This window comes from Pholcus phalangioides, unplaced genomic scaffold, assembly GCF_987345545.1.
Source record: "Pholcus phalangioides strain wild (caught in Gottingen) unplaced genomic scaffold, Ppha-v1.0 ptg000003l_1, whole genome shotgun sequence".
Classification (NCBI taxonomy): Eukaryota; Metazoa; Arthropoda; class Arachnida; order Araneae; family Pholcidae; genus Pholcus; species Pholcus phalangioides.
This window is the reverse complement of record NW_028301596.1, coordinates 30,305,006-30,325,926: the sequence shown is the minus strand read 5'-3', so window position 1 is coordinate 30,325,926 and position 20,921 is coordinate 30,305,006. Positions and strand designations below refer to the sequence as shown.

The window sequence follows — 20,921 nt, the reverse complement described above, 5'->3', positions numbered from 1 at the left end:
AAGACATACGAAGAAGCCGTACAAGTATGTAAACGAATTTTTTCTTTGCTAATGAATAGAGGTCTTGAGTTGAGAAAATGGAGATCTATTCGTTTTAGCTTTTACTACATCAAGTCAATATTGACAATAACAGTGAAAACAAGATCGCGGCAAAGAGCCATCTAAAGTATTGGGACCCGAACAGAGATGTTTTGTGCTTTTTCCCGTGTTTAAAAATTGAGTTTTCTGTAACCAAACGAAAGAGCATCTCAAATTCAGCTCAATTTTTGATCTCCCCCTGTATAATCTGGATAACAATCTTCTATCAAAAAGTATGGCTAATCAAATGTGATTGGGATAACGACTTACCAAATCGCTTAACAAATGATTGGATGGAATTTCAAAACAAACTTAACCTTTTGAACCCCAATTCAAATTCCTAAATGCGTGTCATTTTTAAATGAAAAAATCACATTGCATGGATTTTGTGATTCTTCGGAACAAGCGCATGCAGCTATTATTTACTGCAGGCAAGAACCGCCAATCCAAACTTATGTCAATTTACTGATTTCTAAAACCAAAGTTGCTCCAATAAAGCAACTCTCAATTCCTAAACTTGAATTATGCAGTGCGCTATTATTAGTTCAACTTATGTAATCGGTGTTACGCGCACTCTCCATTGAAAAGACTGAGTTTTACTCGTGGACAGATTCTAAGATAGTTCTTGCTTGGCTAGCTTCACATCCACGACGTTGGAAAACATTTGTGGCAAATCGGACCTCAGCTATCTTGGAATCCATACCTTCTAATCGGTGGCATTATGAAACAACAAAGGATAATCCAATCTAGAGGAATTGACCCCGAACTCTTAAACGAACGTGGTTTATGGTGGCATGGGCCAAAATTTCTAATTGAGCCATCGGATTCCTGGCCACAACACATTGATTCCCGATTTCCAACACATACACATTCCATAGGAAAAATGGAATACCATATTTTTTTGACTCGTCAATTAATTCTACTCTTAATGAACTGTTTGACGAACACTCAACACTAACCAAAAACTATTCGCATAGTCGCATATATTGTTATTGGTGACTCTTTCCGAAATCGATTGCGTCAAGAAAATTATTCTCAGACTTGTGCAAAATTCTCATTTCAAACAGGAATTGTAATTTTTTGAAGCCTAGAAACCTTTGTCGTTTCGAAGCAAAGTCGTTGCCTAGCATCCCTTCACTGATCAAGAATGTATCTTACGGGCAGGAGGAAGGCTCCGACAATTGTATTTACCATTCCAAGCTAAACATTCCATAGTTTTGCCCTACGACAACAAGATCAGTAGTCTACTGAAAGAAGCTCACATCGCAAATCTTCCCGCCGGACCGACCTTATTGAATCATATAATTAAGGAGTCGTTCTATATAGTGGGGTGCAAAAAAGTTGATTCGTAGCTTAATTAAAAATTGCTTAGTTTGTTGCAGGTTCCAAACAAGACCAGTGACGTAATTGACGGGTGACCTTCCGAAAGCTCCAGCCATCATTAGCCGCCCTTTTACAAACTGTGGTCTGGACTTTTCTGGACCAGTGGAGGTAAAACTACAAAAAGGTCGAGGACATAGAGTTAGGCCGGTATTACACTATAAAAGTTTGATAAAATCCCTTTTATAAAACTTGAAAAATCTAACCAATAAGGTTATTGATTACATTCTGGAAAATGTAACCGCTGACCTTATTGGCTGCATTTTTCAAGTTTTATAATAGGACTTTTATCAAACTTTTATAGTGTAATACCTGCCTTACAAAAGATTATACTTCGCTGTTCATCTGCTTGGCAACAAAAGCCTTGCATCTCCAATTAATTGGAGAATTAACTGCGTTATTATAACTTATTTCAGCTCTCAAGCGTATGAGTTCACGCCATAGTGTTCCCTCCCACATTTATTGTGATAACGGCACAAATTTCGTCGGAGCAAGACGAAAACTCGATGTAATTCGACAATTAGTTTTCAAACTTGCCAAGTATTTAGAAGTACATACTTTTTGAACCAATCAAACATTTTTTGGCATTTTATTCCACCCTCGTCTCCCCATTTCGGTGGAATATGGGAATCTGGAATGAAATCAACGAAATTACATATCAAACGATCAATTGGCGATTCTCGTCAAACGTTTGAAGAATTATCCACGCTTCTTTGCCAAATTAAAACAATTCTTAATCCACGTCCTTTAGTGGCACCCAGTGATGATATTGACTTACTATCAAGGGCGTAATGGGGGGGGGGGGACTTGGGGGTCTGGTCCCCCGCGAAATGTGAGAAAATGACCAAAAAAAGGGAAAAAGATGGCCAAATCTATTGTTCTATCACTTTGGTCCACCCCCCCCCCCCGAAAGAAATTTCTGGGTACGCCCTTTTTGTGCTAACACACCATCTCATTTCTCTTGATAGGTCAAACTCCATTCCAAAAATTCCATTCCAGATGATCCTGCTGACAAAGTGCCTCACCGAACACAATGGGAACTATTGAACAATATCCGAAACAGCTTCTGGAAAAGATGGCACTCGCAGTACTTGTATACTTTGCAAAAGAGAGGGAATTGAAGGAGAATGTCGCTGGGGGGGGGGGGATCTAGTTCTACTGAAGGAGCCCAACATGCCAGATTCAACTTGGCCAATGGGACGCAACATTGATGTCAAACCAGGAAAGGGTGAATTTGTCCGAGTCGCTATCGTCAAAACATCCAAAGGACATTTTTTACGAAGCATTTCCAGACTAGTGAAATTGCCAGCATAAGCTAACCGGTGGAACTACCATTGTGCATTATGAACTTTAATTCAATTTTTTTTCTTTGTTCCTTTGTTCAATGTATATCCATATATATATATAATTTACTTATTAGAGTCCGGAAGTTCAGGCAAAATGTCATAAATGTCTTTTTTTGCCTATTTTCAAACTTTTTTGGTAAAAATGCCTTTTTTGAAATTTTCGCGCGTTATATGTGGGTCCTATTTTAACACAGTTTTAAGTTTATTAGTGAATTTCAGCGACCATAATCCGTTTGTATCTGTTTGAGAGACTGGTGTTTGCATGCATTAACTTTGCTTTGACCGGATGGTGTTAGATGTGAATGATTTTGTTTCAGATGAACGCAATCCATGTTACTACTAAATCCCCACATGCACCTCGTCCATATTCCTCTGCGGAACCTCTACCGAATTGGTACATGTTGGAACGTGCGTTTACGTGTAGTGAAACCTGACGTGAAGTTTGTTTCTGTGTAATGCTAGCTATGTGTAGTGCTGCCATCTGCCAGGCAATCCATGTTAGAGAAGCAGAGGAAAATTAGAAATTTGTTCCCTCCACAGGCTTCACGTGATATGTCACGCTCAGGCTCAGTAAGATGACTGCGTATAGCGGACCGATGATTGTCCCAAGAGGCCATCAGTTGATGTCATGGCTCACACAAGGCGGGGTAAGAGCAGACACGACTCTGGGGCCCATGTTGTTTTTATTTATTTATTTTTTATTTTTGCATCATAAATGCACTGCAAACAACCATGACTATTTATTAAACATACATACTTAGTATTCGATCAAATTGACAAGAGTCGCCCTCAGGGATGTGTGACAGATGCGGCCACACAGGGCCCCGCGCTGGAAGGAATCCCGCATACGTGGTAATATGAAAAAAAAAATACTGTTTTCTTTTTACGAAAATAGAACAAGATGGTCATGTTTCAACTATAGAAATGATAATGATTATTCCAAATAATACATCAAATAAACAAGAATTAATGCAACTCGAGGGGAGCCCCACACATAATTTTCTCTACCGTCTGGTAATGGTGGCCTTGGAATTGACCTATATATATATAATCGTGAGGGTCTATTGACATTTTATTTTGGACTTGGAATCAATATAACTTGGATAATAATGCAGTTATTATACACTGTAATTAAAACAATAGACGGATTAAGTGGGACAAATTTTTGTAAGCAATTTTTTAGACCCTTAATGTCTTCGTTGTTAGTTATTTTTTCTTCCTCCCAAAAATAATAAATGCTTTTTTAGTGCCTATTTTAAGTATTTTAGTGCCCTTTTGCCTGCCTATTTCGACCATTTTTAGCGAGTAAACTTCCGGGCTCTATCAATTATGTATATGGAGTTATTCCTTTGATAATAATCTCTGATTATTGGAGGAGGAGTTATGTTCGCGCATGCGTAAGAGCAAATGATATACGTGAGCTTCGAATGCGAAGTAATGTTGTTGTTAATGCCTTTCAGTTTTCGTACATGACAAAGTCATAACTTGCTTGCACGACTAAATATTGTTATGTTACTCGGATCATCGTCCTACTCATAGCGACGAAAAATCGTCGGTAAAAGTGATTAATTCAGAGAAATTTATCCAACTCACCAAAATTCTCGGCGATTATGCAGAATAACTGGTTATTATGTATAATCACATTTATTTATCATTTACATTGATTTGATTTGATGATACATTGATTTTTACGTTGACTTATCGCGTTTATCATAACCTATATATACATGTGCTGGGGTAGAAATTAAAATTACCGTTCGTTTTGTAACACACAGCAACAACCAAGTCTATAGTGATCGCGTTGCAAGTGAAAAGAATTTGAATTTTGTTGCATCTAATGCCAAGCCAAGAGAAGAAACAAAGTGACACGAAGAAAAAAAAATCCCCAAAAAAAGAAAGAAAGAGAGTCATTAGCCTTTAGTTTGAGACAGTTCCTTCCCATTGTCTTTGCTTCTTCTCTGATCATGAATCTTTTCTCTTGAGGCACATTCCTCTATCACTAAAGTGAACCAACCGCAGTGAAACGTCCCGGAAAACCGCATCCTTTTATACGTACTTTCGTCCTAGAAAATTCGCTCTGATGGTTATTCTAGAAAATGAAGGTGGCATCACCCTATTCGAAATTTATACATTCTATTAAAACAATTTACGCGGTAACGTGGTCCATGAATATTCTACAATATAAGTTTCGTCATTTGCATTTTCGGATCTTTCCCTCTGCGTTGTTGAAAATTTTAAGTCGATTGCTATTCAGTAGTACCAGGCATCCATAGTCAACAAGTTGCTCGCAAGCACCGCAGTGGTCTCTGAAGCTGCTGTGCGGTCGTGTGAACTTTCTTCACGAAGATCCAGATTCGAACCCCGTTGACGCAGCTGCATTACTAAGGAGGGGAGGGGGGCTGGTGATCGGGATGATCATGGCCACCCCCCCCCCCCACCCCTAAACGAAATACGACAATTCATGAAATTTTTGGAACTTTCCAATCGATCCGTTTAAAATTACCTGTATCAACGTTTTTCATTAAATGACAAATTCAAGAAAACTTCGGGAGAAACCGGGACATTTTTCCGAAAAGTCAGATGGAGAAGAAAAAAACAACCGATACTGCGAGACTACCCCGGAGAAACAAAATGCGGGACATATGGTCACTCCATTCACAGCGACCATACTTTTATGTTTTTAGTAATTTATAAAATCCCCCCTACCAACAGGGAGCTCTAGATCCTCTCTCTCAGCAGAATAAAAAGCAGGCAGACCTTTAGCACGATAGTTACATAACACGAAAATCCAGGCATCTGCCATTTTAGTTTAAAAATATGAAAGACAGATGGCAGCATCCGTATGACACGAAACTAGCATAACATACTGACAACATAAATAATTTGAGGACCACGCATGTACACAACACGTTTCTGCATGTATAAATTCAAGAGTTTAGATAACTGACTTATGCGAAGGTGAATTCAGAAAGAAAAATTCAATGGCTTCTACGAGGAATTAAACCACCATCCCCTCGCCAACACGGCGGATATGCCGGACCACTGCACTATACATTTACTTTCCTTAGAACATATAATTTGTACGCTACCGTAATTGCGATAAATCCGGTTATGCAAAATCGACGAAAATTTTGGTAAATTTGATAAATTTCCCTAAACTAATCACTTTTACCGGGCGATTATGTACCCAACAGTATTGTTCGAAAATATAATTTCTCGAAGAGTAATTTCATTTCTCGCCAAAATTTTAATTGGTAGTTTTGTAAAAAGAGTGGGGTATTTTCTTCTTTATCAGAGAGAAGTAACTCTACTAAAAATAGTATTTTTACTCCTCGACGAAACTTAGAGTAAAATTGAATTTTCGTGCGTATTGGCGAAGCTACGTTGGTAAATTTATTAAGTGCTAAAAAAATTAATTTTTAGTACTTTTACCGGCAATAATGCATAATATCCAAGCATCGTATCTAGGTAAACACGATAAATCGTACTATATACTATATACGTACTCATTTGTACAGTTTTTAGCTTCCTTCCCCCCCCCCTCTTTTTTTTCATTCTCTTTTATTTTTCTGCCATTTGCTTTATCTTCTAGCCACAGCTCACTGACCTGCCGGAATTCCCTACACTTTGAGTTGTAATTAACTCTGTGGTGTTTGGTCAGAACATGGTAAATCCAAAATCACATTTTTGAGATAGGGGCCGTTCAAGTATTACGTAAGCAAATTTTTAGCCATTTTTGACCTCCTCGCCCCCCCCCCGTCAGCAAAAGTCAGCAAAACGCTGGCCCCCCTCCCCACCCCCCACCCCCCTTGTCAGCAAAATTTCGTCATCAGCTATGCCCCTCTGAATCCTAACTCATATTTTCATAAGGGGTGGTTGATGACGTAAGCATTATCCAAACCCCCTCCCCTTGTCATCAAAAGTCAGCAAATCGGAAAAACCCCTCCCCCCCCCCATAGATGATGACGTAATACTTGAAAAACACAAAAATACAAATGAAAATATCATACATCAGCATGTTCTTTAGCCGTACGCACGTACTTGTGCATTTATCTCACGTTTAATTAGTTATAATTAGCAAGACTTACTTTTAGATCAAAAAGCTATTTTTTGGAGATATGTTCTGACCAAATACCACAGAATTGATTTTCTCTGTCTTTTTTTCTCCCCATTTCCTTTTTTAAACTCTGTATGCTGTAAGGTTTCCTTTTCTTTAAAATGTACATGGAAAATAAAGTTCCCTGATATCGCCCAGCCCCTCGACCGGGACTGAAATTGACGAATGTCGACAGCGTCTGGGTGGTGTAGGCGGTTTAAAAGTGGGGAAAAAAAATCTATTTCAACGAATAACTCAATATATACTGACATTAGCCACCAGATGGCGACGTATATATTACGTTACGTCAGAATACAAAATATTCGTTAGTTCAGTTGCGTGGTGGTCTAGCACACTCGTCTGGCTTGCGAGAGGACGGTGGTTCGATTTCCCTACAGAAGCCTTTGGATTTTCTTTCCTGAATTAATCTTTGAATAAGCAAGTTTTCTAAAACCTTGTATGAATGGCGGAAAGTGACATCATTTTCATGTATTAATTCGTTAGAAATTTCCCAGAGGTATGTTCACGAGGTATATTGCGGGTCACCCAGTATTGCGCAATACTTTTGTCTGATTTCATACCCGTGAGAGCTTGGTTGACTTCGGGCCCCGGTGACAAAATTTTTTCAGGGCCCAAATAATTTCAAAAAGACCACACACAACCCTCGCACCAGAGTTTAAGTTGCTGTAAGGGGTGCTCTCCTTTTTTCTAAAGAGCAGGCGCCACTAAAAAAAAGTATTTAAGACCCCCCCCCCCCTTCCGTATATCCATCTATGTAATTATTGGGCTCAGCCTGTTGAGATGATCAAATAAATAAATAGATGACGAATCCTTACAAGTAGCGTGTTATTTGGTGAATCTCTCATATTTCCATTAATCAGTATTCAGATTGATTGTGTTCTGGTCATAAAAAAGCAAATGTAATGGTAAATAAAAAGTAATACTCTTAAGAATATTGGAGCTATCGATCAGGGACTTTGACGACGCAGCGGCGATAAGGCTCTGGCCTCGATCACGATCCGATCAATCGATCGAACGGGAGCTTCTTCTGCAGGTATGTGATTGTTCTTATTCATTGGAACAACGAGCCACGATGTGCCGTTCCCTTCTTCGATATTATTGTTTTCTATTCTGGGTGCAGTCAGTAGCAACTAAGCGACCGAAACTATCAGATTCACTAGAGAAAAAAAAAAATAAGGACTCCAGGTTACGGGGAGGGGGGGGGGCTATTTTTGGTCCACGCGACACATGTACTCCTTTCAGTGTTGACGAAACACAAAATAGTTGGCGACCCAAACTCCTTTTGTTTTTGCTTTCCTATCCTTTCTCTCCCGTATTTCGTTCCTATTAAGCGATGTGGCAAAGAAACTACTGCTCAGGTGGCAGAAAGTAGCTTTTCACAAGAAAAACTGAAATTACTACATATTTTTCTCTCCCGCTTTTTGTTGCCCTTCAAATGAAATGCACACAGCCCTTAACCTTCCATAAGTTAGTGATAAAGTCAGAAGCTGTGGCGCAACACTTGCTTCTTCGTGAAAGTTGAAAGTTAGGGAATTGCCAATTATGATGCTCGAATTTTTTGCACTGTACACACATTCACGTACAGGAGGTTAACAACCCTATAAAAGACGCTTCACAAGTTGCTTGTTGGACCGTTTTAAATCTTCAACTGTATGGATAATACATTATGAAAACATTGAATGAAATGCGAAATTGTATGGATGAAATCAAGGTTGAGACTTTTAAGATACTGATTTGAAATATACAGTATGTCAGATATTATCATGAAGTATTGATTATTTCGTCTTTATAAAAAATAATGCAGAGATAAAAAGAGTTTGCACCACCCCCATGAGCTCATCACCACGGTCATTTTCTTCACTCGCCACGTTCTACAATTTTTCATTTATTCATATCTCACCGAAACGTTGGTGTGCTAACTCCTTCCACAGGGAAATTCCCGCGGTAGCAGTGAGTTTGAATAGAAAAAAAAAAACGATGAGACGTGGAAGTATCTATTAAATTGACTAGAAAAAAACACACAGATTGAATAAGAAATCGATGAGTAAACTCAGAGGCAATTTTTTAGATCGGGCATAAACAAGTCCATGTGTCCAGTTTCATTGCATAGGTAAGCAAGGATAATCGAAAATCAAACTCTTGCCTTTCCACGCATAATTAAATCCCTATGTTAGTCTAGTCACTAAAAAATTACTATTTCAAAGTTTTCTATCAAAGTTAAGGCGACTGCCTACGTTAAAATGGTTCGTTGAAAATTTGATTCGTCTAGTGATTTCGGTTTTCAATGAAATTCGGTGGAGTTTTAGGAGACAAAGATCAAAATTTATTGTCTCCCCAGTAAGCAACCAGTTCGCATTCTTTAAGTATTGCCTCTCTTCGCCATGATTTAACAGCAAAGCACACTTCCTAAGTGCTAAAACTGCTGTTGTTTAGACATCAGTAACCAACTTTGAATAACCAATTACCTAAAAAAACAACCAAATAAATAAAAAGAAATCGGGAGTTTAAAAATTTGAGTATTTTAGAATATTGGATATTGATTCCTGCGCGAACGGCGTTAGCTTCTTTATATGTGTTCCCATATTTGATTAAATTTCAGAAATAAAAGCTTGGCCCTCTGAGGGCGCTTTTTATTTTCCGCAACATTTAATGAAATGACTTGAAATGTGAAATCCCTGAGAGGGAAGGTGGATGGTGAGGTTTGGCACCCTTGTATACCATGATGAATTTTCAAGATGTTAGTTTTATATCAAAAAGATGAATAAGTAATAATTATTTATAATTTCATCGATAAATATTTATAAAAAAATGAAAATTTTAAAAATTTGTTAGGTTATAAAAAAACATGACGAAAAATCTGGTACTTCTGATTCTATTTTGTACAATTTCGTATTAGCCAGTACTGAACATAAAAAAATCTACGAAATAAGAACGTAAATTACAGAAGGTTATTTAGAAATTGTTCAATAAAAATTCGTATACGAAATTCGTTCACATTATTCATCTTTCTTTTACGAATCAAATTTCTGAAAACATGCGAGACCCTTTTGATAAGAACATAGTGGCACTTTACAAATAGGCCTACTGCATATAGTGATCGTGTTCAGTGGGCTTCTCTTTGGTACAAAAAAAAGGCGCATCTTTATGATGTACACTTTACTGGTACGTGGATGCTACAGTTTATCTTCGTCTTCAGAAAGAGGGAAGAGGACACAAACCCCTTTCCAAAAACACAATCATATCATATTATAAACAAATTATGACAAAAATTGTCACAATCCTCAGCTTCAAGTAGGCTGGGTTTTACCCATGAAACCACTTAAAAACTTTAGGGGGGGGGAAAGAAATTAGCAATACTTTTTCTTGATTTCATGATTTTAGCAAATAAGAGACTATGTAGTTGAAAAATTTGTAAGGTTTGTCCTAGTTATTGATCACATTCTTCGGGGATTAAATAAGAAAAATCAAAAATTTTCATCTTCCTGCAGATAAAGTCTGTTCACATATGTCAATAAAAGAAAGTAAATAATTTAAAATAATTTTGTGCTGCCATCTACTATCTTCATTGAATCTTAGAAAACATATTTTTCCGAATCAACCACCCCTAAATCACACCACCCGACTGAAGAAAAAAATTTTGAACAGGGTTTTTCGTAGTGAAACCACCGGCCCCGAGGGGTCAAGTCAGTTTCTATAAACTGCATTGGATGACACCAGATTGAAAAGTCCTTTTCATCAGATTTCATTCCTGTTTTTTGCCACGATCAGTTCAACTTCCAGAGATTTCAAATTCATATTGCTTTCTTACAAATGAAAGAAAAATCATTAACATTATTAATCAATCAAATGTTAGAAATTAACTGTACTTACAGTTTTTACACTGTAACTATCGTAAGGAATTAATATGTGATTTCTAGCATAAAATTTCTTATATTCTTTTTTAAATTTTTTATAATTCAAACTTTATCTTTTTTTATCAATCTGAAACATTTAATTTGAGTATAATAAAAAAAAATATAGTGTTCGATTAAAAAATCACTGCTTGATGACAAGTATATTATTCCCTGCATTTCGTATATTTGATAACAATAGTTTACCACTTATAACGTGATCTGTCCAGGGAATTTGTTAGTGTTAGTGGACCGAACCGACATTAAATGGTGCAAGAACTATTCCCGATTATGAAGATTTATATGATTTATTTACTTCTATCATCCTTTTTTACGATTATAAAGTTTTTACACTTTTGTTCACTGGCGATGTGCATGAATGGTCTATGCACCTGCCTATGTACATAAATTTTGTTCAAGCTAAAATAAATGGTTAGGTTTCTGGAGGCATCCGAGTCCACCTAGGATAATCATCTAGTGTGGCAGAGCCTGGTTGTCTCTCTCGGTTCCTACCATTATCACTCCAATATGACAACAATTTTCGATAGTAATTAGCGAAGTATCTAAAATTATTTTTGTATAAATCACCACTAAACGATTATCAGATTTTTTCCCCCTTGAGCTAATGCATATCACCATTTTTCCCGATAACTGATGAAAGCCGCTTTTTTGGCAATGCCCAATAACCCGCGTAAAAGAACAGCAACAATAAAAATAAATTCAGTTAAAAAAACTGAAATTGATATAAAACTTTTTCTAAGCATATTTTATACAAAAATGGAACGAAAATTGTATGAACGATTCACCGGGAAGTTAATTCAGGATTTAAGGAAGGAGAGTCGTTTCTCTCGGTTTCTCGGATGTTTTCTGCCCGAACGTTTCAAGAATTTCCTGCTCTCTTCGCCGTTAGGTCATGAAAATGAATAAAATATTAAGCAGTAAACATACCGTCAAGATATAGTTTCACTTTTAACTCAGTAACTATTCCAAAAATGACCTCTCTTTCTCAAAAAAAGGGGTTAAAGTATTTCTTTCCTCTCTCTTAAAATATCCACAGGAAGCAATTTATTATTAAATATCTTTTTATTCATGCCAATAAAACTGAATGATCTTAATACTTATTCTCTGACCGGCACCGTTCTTAGGGGTGTACGACAGGGACGGTCGCACCAGGTCCCGCGTTTTTGATCGTCGCTCCCCCGCCACACTTACGATAATAGAAGTGGAAAAAATATGCGCACTATATATTTACATTTCAAATGCATTTTTTCGTAGTTAACGTGTTTGAGCTTCAACTGATTTGATTCTGGGATTTACATAATTCTGGAATTATTTCTTTCCTTAAGTCTGAATTTTCATACCTTTTAGAATTATTTCTCTCATTGATTCTGAATTTTCATCGATTCTGTGATTTTTCTCTCTAATTAATTCTGAATTTTCATCTATTCTGGAATATTTCATTCATTAATTTCGTTTTTCATCTTCTTTTATTTATATCTTCTGACCACGACTGCTGGTCACCTTTTGTTTCCGTTTGTCTGAACTTAAAAATGAACTTATATAACCTCCCCCTCTCTATTCTTTGTCTTATTTCTCGATTAACCCCCTGCTTTATAATACATGTATATCTACCATGGTCTCTTAACTTTGATACTCCTGATGTTCTAGCCAAACCATCCCACATCTCCAGAAGACTCGACCATTCCCTTAAAATAAAACCAATTTTACTTTCACTGACTGCTTCGAAACAGAAAATTATGGGATAAAGGAGGGGGTGCCAAAATCATTTTGCATTTTAACATCATATGAATAATCTACTATATTTTCGTTGCCTAATCAAATTATTTTGTAAAGTTAGATGGCAGCATCAATACCAGATGCTCTGGTGGTCATATTGACGGACTCACGTGGCGAGGACCTGGGTTCAAACCCCAACGTCACCACAGTGGTAGTCAGCTGAAATTGGTTTTCTGCGATTCTCGAGGCGCAAATTCGAGTCGATCTCCCCGTTAGAAAGTCTCATCGCAGACAGCAAAAGGCCTGCAACGGTGCAATTAATCAATCATTACACTTCATGCATGGTTAGCGAAATTTATGGCAGCACTGCATATAACAAGCATTACACAGAAACAAACTTCATGTTAGATTCTCAAAATGTACACTCACATTCCGGCATGCACCAATTCGTTAGAAAATATAGGAATGTGTACGAGGTGCATGTACGGTTAAGTAGGAGTAGCATCAATATCCATGAGTGGTTTTTCCGAGTGCTCAGAAAGAGTAACCAACCATGATTATAATCTTCCTTCCCACATTCTAACTTCGGCACTTAACCCTCGTGCGCCATTCTGCACATGCGGTGACCATATGACCAGTATTTTAAGCGACACACTTTGTTTTTTAATAAATACTTCCGGAAATATTTCATTTTTAATTTTATCAAAGTCAAATTCAATGCATTAAGTTTGTATCAAATGCATTTGAAGAATCAAATCAATGACTTGAAACTCTCTAGGGAGGCGTGCACCTTCGCGCCCTCTTCAGGAGCCGCCCCCGCTCATTAGAAAGAAGAACGCCAATAACAGAGATCAGATCTAACAGGTGCAATGTCGCAAGTACGTCACTGACAAAAAGAAACGGACACCTCTTGCTTTTCGAAAATCAAAAGAAACCTCATCACACACAGCCGATAAACATACAATTTTTGCCGGAAGAATTGTAACCTATAGTAATTAATTTATTCATATTTTAATCAAAATTTTCTCCGTCTTAAAAAAAAATCAATGCAACCGTTGGCACAACGTTTCCCCTGTTTTAACGTTCATAAATAATAAAGTAAATTTAATTTATAAAAAAATGAAACGATATCATTCACGTGAAAATGCAATCAACGCAGTTGAATCGTTTCTTTCTTTTTTTGCGGAGATTAAATGTTTTCCGCTCCTATTATACTGTAGATTGCATTCGATTTTTTTTTTTGTCAAGAGAAGAATAATGCACGTTTTTCTTCGCCACCAGGCCAGAACAAGGTCTGTCCCCTCAGGGGGACTTAAGCAGTTGGATGTTTTTCTTCAGATTATCAGATGTCAGCTATAAAAAAATAGTAGTAAATAGTAAATTTTAGTTTGCGTCAAATCAAAGTTCAACCAATGACAGCGAAAAAGTATTTACCCATTTCAGTATTTTATGAAGAACTTGAGTGGGTGTATTTACGATACATAATAACTGGTTATTATGCATACTTATCAATCGTCTTGGCCAGTTTGATAAATTTATCACTTTTACCGGCAAATATGCATAATACCCTAGCGTCGTTGGTAAATTTGATAAATACTAAAAACATTTATCACTTTTACTGGAGATTAAACATAATACCAGGGCGTTGTTGATGATTTTTATACATACTAAAAACATTATCATTTTTACCGGCAGTTATGTATAATAACCTGATTAAATGTCGTTGATAAATACTTGAAATTTATCGCCCTTTATCTGTGACTATGCATAATATCCTAGTTTGATGAATAGGAAAAAATTCCAAATGAGCGTGGTATAAATATAGTCGGTTCCCGGTATAACGATAACAAATTTTACGATCGTACTCCGATATAATGATAGATTTATGAATTATCATGTATAGTATATCATATGGCACGAACCAACTACCAAACTCTGAGTTTTCATCATCTTATTTTATTTAAACAGAACCAGGTTATCTTTGGCAGTTGGTTCTGTTTACAGAAAACTGACAAGAGAGGAACTCACAGTAAAGGACAACCTAGAATTTCCCCAGATGAAATTCAGAAAGTGAAAGTATCACATTTATACGTTTCCGCGATATAATGGCACAGTAAGTTTTAGTTGCTGCAGAGGATGGTACTTCATACATATTTTAATGTCCAAAGAAAGAAGCTGAAGAAAGATACATGCAATAAATGCGACAGTTTTCATGCTAACACGAAGAACAGTCCACAACATCTAAATGTGCATGAGTTAGATGCTACAGAAGCAATGAATGATGACCTGAGAACTACCAGGGAAAACGACACCTGGAAACTTCATGTTATGACATGGAGAAAACATTTCCCCTATCAAGAATCCCAACAAATGTTATTTATTACGAGGCAAATATGGGTGTATAATACTGGGATACACTCTGGAAAAGAAAACAAAAGTTTCTTTGATGTTTGGGTAGAAGGTACTGCAAGACGAGGTGCCCAAAAAGTGGGTTCCCGCTTGCGAAAGCACATTCTTACTCGGGTTGGAAGGAATGTGACAGATCTTATATATTTTATGGTGTGATTCATGTGGGAGTCAGAACCGAAACATAAAAAATGTGCTCATGATGAATACATTGTTTGATCAATCTACATCTAGACATGCTGAAATCTGTGACGTTGAAGTACCTCATTTCAGGTCACAGTAATCTTCCAAATGATTCTTATTTTAGTGATGTAGAATCTGCCCTAAAAACCGACAACGACTATACACTTTGGAGGATTACGCTAAGGTGATGGAAGGATGTCTCGAAAACAAAAAATTGTTGTGTCACAAATACAGAAGGATAACTTCAAAGGGACCAATAAAAACTAGCCATTCACAAGACACGTTCATTCAAGTAAATATTAAGAGCAAACAAGGAGGAATACCATCAGACAGCTTCCATTCGGTTACGTTAATTTCCCAATGGCCTAAAGGAAAACCAATAAGCGAGGAAAAGTATAAGGATATCCTATCTATTCATCACCTCATACCAAAGGATGCCCGGCCTTTTTATAAAAAACTTGATTCCAGTACTTGGGTTGAAGATGACGCAGATGGTTTTGAAATCGCAGACTTCACAATAGATGATGAATGAATGATAATGTATTGTTTCAAAAGTTGTATTCATTACTTTTATTATGTAACTGTTCAATATATATAAAAAAAATTTATATCAATGGAATTGTATTTTTTTCCATATATATTAATCAACACATAGGACGTGTTAATATCAATGACCTATTGTCAAACTTTACTTGGTTCCTTTTAGATAAATATTAATTCGAAATTACTTAAACAGAGCCAATAGCCTCTTTCTATGATGAAGCTATGAGGGGAGGGAAATGTTAATGGTTGTAACAGTAAAACCGCTTAATATGTACCTAAAGCCATCGTGATACTTTTTTTTTTCCACAAAAAGAGTTTTTATTGTTCTTAAAATTGAAGATAACTTTAAATAGCTTTTTCAGTTTTGAATTAACGGTGCTTGGTTCCTTTTTATATAAAAGCCATCCATATAAGGTTCGCGGTTCCATTTTTTTAATAGTAGAACGTCCGCTGTTTTATTGTTTAAAGAAATTATATACAGTATGTGGCTTCAGCGCTGTGCCTGAGATACAAAGCGGTGCAACAACTTCCATTCGATTCCTCCGCTTGGTTTATATTATTGACACGGCTGAACAATTTTTTTTACCACACATGAATAGAAATTTCAAAAGCATCTTTCTCACCTCTCAATAATGCAGCTTCCTTATCACGTAGTTGCTTCAGGGATTTAGCGAAATGTTTCGCGGACCGGCAGGAAATTCGCACCGGCACTCCCCCAACAATATTTTCAGTAACTTCATACTTATGCAAAGTAATTGTAATATTATTTCTCTTCTATTACAAGTTTTTAATTCGACACTGATCTGAACTATAGGTACTGGACCTCCTATAGGTTAGATATAATTTGGGTATTGTCTAGGCTTTATTACCAACTGGAAATTTTAGTCATTGCTGTGCTATTCGTTACTGTAATGCGCTCTGATTAAGATATCCCGGCTTTTATTGAGATTTCTCCCGATTCATCAACTGCATGATTTAGTCATCCTAGAGATATATATCTTTTCTCACTCGAAATCGCTTTCGATATGTTTTCCACACCTCGTCAGTTTCTGTTCTTGCGGGTACATCTAGTGAAATCGGTATTTTGTTCCACTTGGAACCCCGAAAGTTTAACGAAGTTGAATATATTTCTACTTTTTTTGTGTGAGACAAAAAAGTATAGGGCAATACTTTTACGTAGTAAAGCAACTAAGTAATTTTTTTAATTAAATAATTTAATTATAATTTATGTTGCCAATAAATGCTCATAAGTGCATTTTTTCCTGGTGGCACTAACACCGATTTGTGTCAAGAACAGCGTAAATTTGGGGGTGCATAATTATGATGAAGGGGATCTCGGCATAACAATAATCCGTATACAACGATATTTTTTCCTTTCTCCGAAAAATATCGTTGGATCGGGATTTTACTGCAAATGACATTGTGATACATACAGATATTACAGAGACGCAGAATGTATAAACCCTAGGTTTTGGAGGTCCACCAAACGCCTTCGCCTAGGGAAGTCCTATTTGCACGAATGTTTGTCGCTTTAAATAATACTTATAATGTAATAGAGTTTTAAGCCAAGGCTTTCTGAAGCAGTTTAACTTAAAATTTAATCAAATATACTTCAATCTCCCTTTTTGGCAGGTAATATCTTCTGAACAGAAATAGTTCCGGTGTGATACCTACCCAAATCCGACCTTGTGTGATCACATAAAATTTTTCGAACATTGTGGGGCTAAAATTCTTTTAAACTAGATTCAAACGTATTTTATTTTATTTTTCAAGTTTTATCCCACACAACAACCCCACCCGGTTGATTTTAAGGGATGCCAAGACACCCCCCCCTCCCCCAAGTCGATTTTTTAAAAATGACTTTGAAAAAAAACCTCAATTTTGACGCAAACCAAATATAAGAAATTTAGCATCAATCCGTCAATTTTTTCTTACAAAAAAAACTTATAATGTAAATGTATATAAGAGAAAATACACTTTGAACGCGGTTTTCTCAGATTGCAGTTTTTGAGTTCACCGGTAAGATTACTAAAAAAAAAAAAATTACCGAAATTTCTGAAATTTTCCAGAAATGTTTATTTGACATGTGTTAGTAAAATGAAATTCCGATTTAGCAGTTAACTCATTGGAAGTATATGGAAAGTATTTTTAAGACAATGTTGAATTCAGATTTTATTTAAATTTATCAAAACAAATTAAAAAAAATTTTGCAAACTTTAAAAATTTATAAAAATTGAATAAACGGTCAGATATCCAAGTTGGAGGTTGATTAGCACGTAACGTGTTATCCCTGGAAAAAATTTCAAAAATTTTGGTGCAGTTTTTTTTTATCTTACGGTCAAACTCAAAAATTGCAATCTGAGAAAACTGCGTTCAAAGAGGTTTTTCTTGTACCGGTTACGGTAAATGTGATAAATCGATTATTATGCATACTTACCAGTCACCGCGGTAAGTTTGATAAATTTATCACTTTTACCGGAGATTATGCATGATAACCACACACACACAAGCGTCGTTAGTAAATTTGGTAAATACTGTACTTGAAATTTATCGCCTTAATCTGTGATTATGCATAATATCCCTAGTGTAATTGGTGAATTTGATAAATATGAAAAAAAATCCATGTAGTCTAGTATGGGTCTAAAATGAGTCTAGTATGGGAGACGAATATAGTCGGATCCCGATGTAATATGTACACATATGTACACATATGAATTATCATGTATAGTGTACCATGTAGTACGATTTATCATGTTTACCAACGATGCTACGCTTGTGTACTATGCATAATCACCGGTTAAAGTGATTAATTTAGGGAAATTTATCAGACTTACCAAAATGATCGGCTATTATGCTCAATAACCGGTTTGTTATGTGTAATAACCGGATTTATGACATTTAATTTTTTCCATTTTTACTTTAATTTCATTTCTTTCTCTTCGAATTTAAAAAGAAAAACTTGACGGATTGATACGAAATAGTTTGCATTTTTGGTTTGCGTCAAAATGGAGTATTTGTCATTTTTGAAAAATCGACTTCAGGTGTCATGACAACCCCTTAATGTTTCTGAAACTTCGATGGTTAAATTCTTTCAACATGAGATTCCAAGAATTTTTTTTTGGGTTTTTGTTGCATGTTTCATGGAACAAAAACCCACTAAAATTGATTTAAAAGAAAGAAAAAACACTCGCGGACAATTATGGAATCCTATTTTCCCTTCTTCTTCTAGAACAAGAGAAATAGATTTGAATTTAATTAAAAGAAGCAAAAGAGATTGATCAAGTTTGATTGCCGAGACGAGCAACAAGTTCCGAGGAAACAGAAACTAAGTCACAATTTTAAACCTTGCTGATGCTGATAGAAACGAAATGAAAAATGCAATAACTTCAACTTACCGCAAACTGAAATAAGATGAGGTGAAGCTTTAAAAAAAAAGAAGGAATAAATAACAATTACGCGTTCGTGGCCCCCGTATATTTTTGCAGATCTTTCACGGGTTTTTTCACGAATAATCCTGCTCCGAACAACAGAAAATTACAACGACGATGAGAGAGAGAGAGAGAGAGTTTGCTGCCGAGGTAGCAGCTTCACACTCACTCATCCAGCCGAGATGGTTGCTGCCTGGCACGACACACACACACACAACACTCACTGACTGGCGACGAATAAATCTCCTTCACACACACGCTTACAGCGCAAGCGCACACACACACTCTTATTACGATCCCAATCGAAAGAACCTTACTAGAAAATCCAGAGAGATATGGCACGAGAAAAGAAGATTCTCTTCCCAAAAAGATAAAAAAGATATGTTATTGAGATAAAAGGTGCGCGGTTTGAGGTCAGATCACCGCCAAATACTACGAGTATACTATACTCGAATAATGGTTCGGAAACGGGCTCGCGCCAAGGGGAATCGCCGTTAATGAGATGCGCTACAGGTTATTAAACAATGTTTACCTCATCGTCATAATAAAATTTCGGAAAGCCCAAAAAAGGTCATACCCGTGTTTTTCAACCAGGGATACACTGACTCCGTGAGTAACTCTGTAAGGCAAGGATGTTCAACCTTCTGGAGAGTGTGGGCCACTTCATTTGTTTGAAAATGTGTCGCGGGCCACTTAAGTGATCTGTAAATGTTCCGTAGGTCACTTAAATTATTTTAATGAATTAATATTTTTTTTGCGAATTTATTGTTTCTCGATCGCTTTTTGCTCCATAAAAAAATTGTTTGTCAAAAAAATACAAATACAAGACCACAACAGGTAAAAGATGTCCATAACAAGTATGGATGTCATATATTACTAAAATACAGTAACCCAATTAAAAATGCAATTGCAAAAACTATAAACAATATATATACATGATGAAATATTATACAAGACCCATAAAATGTATTTATGGTTGTCTTATTCTAAGTATGGATAGCTTCTCGATTTATCCTAACATATATTTATCGTATTTCTTTTTATACGTGCCAATTGTGTTTGAATTTACTACCGCCGGGGGTAAGCTATTCCATTTATAAACAACCCTATTAGAGAAAAATTCTCTGTGACAACATAACCTGGAATTGTCCCTTACCAAACGATACTGGTGTCCCCTTGTAAAAGCAGTTGATTGACGGTGCATTAGTAAATCATGGTCCATCCTATCCATATCGTTAAAAATTTTGAACTCTTCGATCATATCTCTGGACATCTGCGTCCGTCCAATGTAAACATACTTAAAAAATGAAGTCTCTCTTCATAACATTCTATTCGATTTTTTGACCACCGCTGAACAATGTTCAGAAAACCTAAGCCGCTCGTCAATGAGAATTTCCAAATCCGTCACCCCAGTTGCATACAGGATAGTGACACCATTCAACTCGTAAGAGAAACGTGGGTTGTTCGAACGAAAATGAGCGACCATGCACTTGTCAAAGCTAAACTTCATACTCCATCCATTTGCCCATGCTGCAATCCTGTTTAAGTTGGTCTGGAGAAACTCCCTATCGCTTTGATTCCCGACTACACCCATTAGCTTTACGTCTGATTTTACGTGAATTTCACGTGCTGAAAACAGAGATGACATTAGATTTTTCCCATCAGCTCTTGCTTGTGAGACATGACAGTGTCTCGTTAGTTACGTCAACACATCGAATTAGGCTTACGTTATAGGCATTAAATTAAAAAAAAAAATTCCTCAAGAAATTTTGTAAAGTACCGTAATTAATTGAAAGAAAAGCACACTCCTGTA

General features: G+C 36.4%; 1 protein-coding gene across 1 annotated transcript in view; it reads right to left on the bottom strand.

Annotated features, from left to right (window-relative positions):
* LOC149088384 (cAMP-dependent protein kinase catalytic subunit beta-like) overlaps positions 1 to 19,337 on the bottom strand; it is a 97,206-nt gene extending 77,869 nt beyond the window's left edge. The window contains exon 1 of the mRNA XM_089247466.1: positions 19,076 to 19,337. The gene's annotated coding sequence lies outside the window, so the exon portion shown is untranslated. The remainder of the gene's footprint in view (positions 1 to 19,075) is intronic.
* Between the last annotated feature and the right edge of the window lie 1,584 nt (positions 19,338 to 20,921).